Genomic DNA, 6,000 nt, shown 5'->3' on the forward strand with positions numbered 1-6,000 from the left:
CAAGAGAAGATTTGAAAAATACATCAGTGTTTGATTTCAAGTTTTATCTCCTTTTTATCAGTTTTTTTAAAATACGTTTCTATCAGTTTTTTGTAATTCAGTTTTTATCAGGTTTTTAAAAATATGTTTTTATCAGTTCTTGTCGGGTCTTAATCCTTAATGTTTTATTAGTTTTTTTTAAATAGGTTTTTATCAGTTTTCCGAAATCCATTTTTATCAGTTTTATAAATACGTTTTTATCAGTTACATTTTAATCAGTTTTTTTTTTTTTTAATACGTTTCTATCAGTTTTTATCAGGTTTTTAAAAATACGTTTTTATCAGTTCTTGTCGGGTCTTCATCCTGTATAGTTTGTGGAAAGAGAGTTCAGAAGACCTCAGCCTTTTGTACTAAGTATACACAAGAGATGTAGTGGAATTACAGGGTGAAAGATGATCTGTAAGCGTTCAAAAAATGTAAGACAATGAAGATGGATGTAATATCAGATGTCCATCCATCCATAACCCTTGAGCCCCCCTATGGGGCATAGGCCATCTACAACTTTTTGTAAATGTTTTTGTAACAAGGAGTTCTTTTTACAGGGTGAGGGTGCTGGCCCCACGCCCAACCTTTCCAAAATGTACATACAGTGCCTAGCCTTCCCAAATGGTCACCCATCTGGTACTGGCCAGGCTCAACATTGCTTAACTGATCTGGCAAGAACCGGTGCGTCAATGTGATTGTGCTGTACAATATCAGATGTGGCGAAAGTATATTTGGTTATTAAGGTTGTTCATGAATTTTATTATCATTGCCGATGTTTAAAAAAAACAAACATTTATGAATGTATATTTTTTGTTTAAATAAAAAACTTAATTGAGGTGACATTAACAGTCAATAGTTGTTAACAGAGTTATCCCCCTTTACAGATTGGCCGTTTAGAATGTGTAAATTACATTGATCTTAGATGCTGAGCAAACACATATACTCATACTTTTTATTGCAATTACTTTTCAATTCCCTTCTCTAGTCTGATGAAATGTTGTCCCTAAATTAGGACTCCACTGAAACATGTATGCACATATGTAACCAATAATGTTTGCATAATAAACAAACTATATATTTTGTTTCCACTAATTACCGAGGTGTGTCTTTATTCTGGATCTTTAAGAGCTTACAACATTATATACTAGAAAAAAAACTAACTTGATCATTGAGCTGGGGTTAGATTGTTTGAATCAAGAAAAATGAGATTGCAAAGCCAGTTAAATATAAAAAGTTAAGCAACGTTGAGTATTGCCAGTAGCATTTGGGAATACCAGGTGCTGTATACAGGGGAATGGCAAAAGTACAGCCTTCAAGATATCTTTAGTATAGTCTGCTTATCCACACACGTATTGACATAATGGAATAACTCCTCTCTAGATTGAAGTTTTGTCCTCCATCATGTGGCGAAACTCTCCTGAAAGAGTATGCTATCTTAAACATTTTTGATGATAGCAAAAAATAAAACATGCCTTTGTACGGAAATTCACCTGGATTTCAACTAAATTGTCACTATTTTTCAGCTCCGTCTATCAGCATTTCGTTTTCGTATTTAGTGCTATTATCTTTCCTCAATTACATCATACCTCATGAAAAATGAAAAACGAACCACTTTCTTCAGGCTTCAATTTAATTTTACATAATTTTGATTGGATCACAGCATTGACATGTGCAGGAATGTTATAATACAGGAGTATTTCAGTCAAAATCAAGCTACTTCTGTGGTTTAAGTGCTGAAATTATGTTATTTCTTAAAAAGCTATGATCAACATGTTAACTATTCTGTACTTTCACCTAACAATCTAATAAAACAAACATAAATCTTGCATTTAACTTGATCATCCAATTCATAAACCACAAAATTAAAAATAAAATTATTAAAAACGATCCTCCACTTTATGTTACATAAAAGCACACAATAGTTAAAACTAGTGGGACCTGTGGAAATTCCACAGGGGACTCATTCATATGAAATATATTCATGTTGGCATTCTGTAGATGTTCAGTGTAAATGGAGACGCTCTGATATTATTGTAACTTTTTTGTTAAGACTGCAAAAGTATTTATCTAAGCTAGCAGGGACGCTTGGCGTCTCCAGGTCGTAAAATACACTTAAATATGATATTTTAATTCTTGCAGATTTCATATATATTATTGTAGAGTTAATGTTCTATCGATTTTTATATATTATAAAGTTGTGATTTAAAAAATAAAATGTATATCTATATGATTTAGGTGCATTAGTTTGAATCGAAACTGATATAAAAACTTATGAAAAAAAAAAAAAAAAAAATTCGATCCTGGCTTGAGGCAGTTGTCTTTCTAGCTGCACTGATGAGCTGTGAAACAGCGAAACAGTACTGTATGTGGATGACTATAATGCTCCCCATCTTGAGTTGTGCATATTGGGAAGTGATATACAAACTGCCATTAGCGTATTAAGCGACGCTCTTTGTGTAAACAAATCGAGCGGAGGCATTTGGACGATGTCAAAACATCGTTAATTCATTACCCACACAGCATCAGCCGTATAGCGTAATGGTGAGAAGCCTTGACTGTCATTTGGGCGGTTGGGTTTCGATCCTGGCTTGAGGTAGTTGCCTGTCTAGCCACACTGGTGAGCTGTGAAACAGCAAAACAGTACTATATGTGGCTGACTATATATAGATATATATATATAGTATCGACATACAGTTCCGTTTTGTTGTATCACAACTCATCACTACCGCTAGACTAGCACCTCTCTCAAGCCAAGGATTGAACCTAGAACCATCGTGTCGACAGTCGGCAGTTCTTCCACTCAACCATGGAAGCGATATCCGCAAATAACCTGTCCAAATGTCTATTTAAACAAACATCCGTCCACCACTTTTACAGTGCTCAAACCGCCTGTTTGTTAACAAACAAACATATATATATATATATATATATATATATATAAAGAATTGTTGATAAAATTATTTATAAAAATAATAGATTACTGGAGTGCCATCGGTTATAATCGAAACCGAAACCAAAACTTATGAAAAATTCTTGATACAATTATTTATGAAAAAAATAAAATAAAAAATAACTTAAATGCCATCAGCTATAACCGAAACTAAAATTTATGAAGAATTTTTGGTAAAATTATTTATAACAAGAAATGGAAGCACATAACAATTAAACGACCTGGATGTAAGCATGACACAAAAAATAACATACGCTATCGTATTAATATATACATGTCAACAATGGTGTTAATGTTATTAATATAAAAATTGTACCCTTTTTTATTGAAGAGTGTCAATTATTAGACAAGCTGAAGGAGAAAAGACCGACAATAAGAAGAATTCTTCATCTCAAAAATTCTAACTGTTAATAAGTTTCTTTTGTAAGAAAATAGGGAGGGGGGGGGAGAATGACGCTCATTTGTTCAGGTGTTGCCAGAGCTCATTAAAACCTTCTCCGTTATTGACTGCAGTAATTAAAAGCCAAGTGTTTAGTTTGCAAACAAGCAGTTCCTTTTGTCATATCGAGTTTTTCGTAATAAACGAATGCGATAATCATAAGAAAAAAAAAAGAAAAGAAAAACAACAAAAAGAAAGCGAGGGTGGATGCAGACAGACCTCACATGAAAAAAAAAATGATCTGTAAGTGTTCAAGAAATGACCGAGTTTTTCTAGTGCGTCAGGAAAACAGTTGCTGCACCGTTGCTCTACGTGTCAGGTGAAATAATAACTCGAACCCAATATTTGGTAAACAAACCAATTGCTATTACATCCAACACAATTTAAGTTTATCTTTTTGGGTTCGAGTTCAAGCTAAGCCGAGGCCACAGTGATCATGTTTTTGATGTGCGATTAATCATGCACCAGAAAAGAAAAGGAGGCCGATTCAACTTTTGTTTACGCACACATACAAGAAAGCTAGAGTCAAGGGCAACCATAAGGCTCCCTTTTCATTAGTTGCTACACAGAGGTGTAGACGAGGGCGCATCTTCATTCCCAGGATTGCTCCACTTGCTCTTGATCCTCTCCTTATAATGTTGAGTGTTTAACAAGGGGAATCAAGTACTATTTTTCTTTTTAAGTTTTTGATCTAACGTAACCGAAGGTTGAACCCTGGTTGCCTGGACCATTAACGAACACTGTTACCATTATTCTAAATGGCCTGGTATACATGTATACAATAACTTTTTAAAATTATTTTCTATATTTTGAGTTAAAAGTTAACCTCAAAGTGTATATTTTTAAGGATCAAGGCTGTTTCTTCTTTCATTGGTACTTATATTTCGTAACGTTTTTGTCTATTAAAAGAAAAAAAAACTGATATGTAAAAAGTTGGAAGCAAAAACTGTAACTATTTTTTTATTTTTATTATTTAATGGTTTTGTTTGTTTTTTTTTAATTAACTAATAGGACGTCCAGCATTGCCCAGTCGTAAAATACGCTTAAATATGATATTTTAATTCTTGCAGATTTTGTATTTATTATTATAGATCAAATTCTCTATTGATTATTATATTGTACCCAATATATAAAGTAATGATTTCAAACGTTAAAGAAATATCCCTTTGGTGCCATCAGCTGGAATCAAAACCAAAACATTCATTGCTTCAGTCTTATTTATGATTGAGTGCTTCAACTTCTGTTTTTACCACTTGAGCAATCGTTAGACGGATAAATAAAGGCTCAAAATCAAATTCAAGCTAAAAATGTACGCATCCTCAGAAGTTAGTCAACTTACTTTTATCAAGATCAACTGGGGTTTTTTTTTTTCGATACTGACCCCTTAGCAGCTATTTTTACATGCTAAAAATCAAACTGAAAGTGTTTCCAAGGTCCAAATACACTATATATCAAGTTTCAAGTCTGTAGAACAAATATCCAGAGAGGAGTTTGGTAAAGAAGTTTTTTTTTTCATTCAACAGTTATGAAACTTGTTTCTTAAAGGAGTGGAAATAATATATATATATATATATATATATATATATATATATATATATATATATATATAGAGAGAGAGAGAGAGAGAGAGAGAGAGAGAGAGAGAAAGGAAGAAAGAGAGATACTCCAGGTTAAAGGTATTCAAGAGTGATAACTAATGAATTTAACGAGGTTATTAAGAGTGCTCAATAGAAGAGGAGTCAGATATGTTAATGTTTCGGACAAATGGTCGGTTAAAACCAGAAGTCCACGTCAGGTGATTTAATAAATGGTTGCTTTCCACAGAAATATATATATAAAAGCAAATAGTTAATAAAACATGTCAAAAAAACACTTTAAAAAAGAGTTAAAAACATATTTAATCTGAAAAGGAAACACTTGATAAGTGGATAGTCCTTAATCCGCGGAGTTTTGAAGAAATACTTTCCTTCTCATCAGAGGGTAGGAATTAGCAAAATGCGGGATCGGATTTTGCATACAAAAGTATTTGATGAAACTGCAAGTAAGTCAAAGATCTTACTTGATAACAAAAAGTGAAGCAGAGGGAATATGGTGAAGAAAAAGGTGATTTCATGTGAATGGATAGTATGGTGAAAGGTACGGTAAAATCCAAAAATATAACTCCAAGAAAGATTTTATTATATATATATATATATATATATATATATATATATATATATATGAATAATGTAAAGACATAACTAAAAAGAAAAACGTGAATATATTTATCCCAAAAATATCAAACGTTTCGTATAAATCGAGTGGATATGTAAACATGTGTAACAGATTATAATCATTATTTGGGTAAATATGGATATATTAATATGGTACTCTTGCATAATTTGACGCGAATTCTCGTGAATTCCCGTCAAGCATGGATCGAGTGAGACCGGCAATCATCGCTGTCAGCCGAGTGTCGTAACAGACGCAGACTAATGAAAAAAAAAAAAAAAAAAAATGCAAATAATCTAAAATAACAAAAAAATTTACCTTGAAAAATGAAAATATTTGATTTTAGTTTTTTTTTTTTTTTTTTTGCAACATATTT

General features: G+C 32.4%; 1 protein-coding gene across 1 annotated transcript in view; it reads right to left on the bottom strand.

Moving 5' to 3' along the window:
- The window catches only part of LOC145249555 (tRNA-splicing endonuclease subunit Sen54-like), a 163,826-nt gene that overhangs the window by 249 nt on the left and 157,577 nt on the right, over window positions 1-6,000 (bottom strand). The window lies entirely within an intron of this gene.

This window comes from Euprymna scolopes, chromosome 28 (assembly GCF_053919585.1).
Source record: "Euprymna scolopes isolate OS-2025 chromosome 28, ASM5391958v1, whole genome shotgun sequence".
NCBI classification, from domain to species: Eukaryota; Metazoa; Mollusca; class Cephalopoda; order Sepiida; family Sepiolidae; genus Euprymna; species Euprymna scolopes.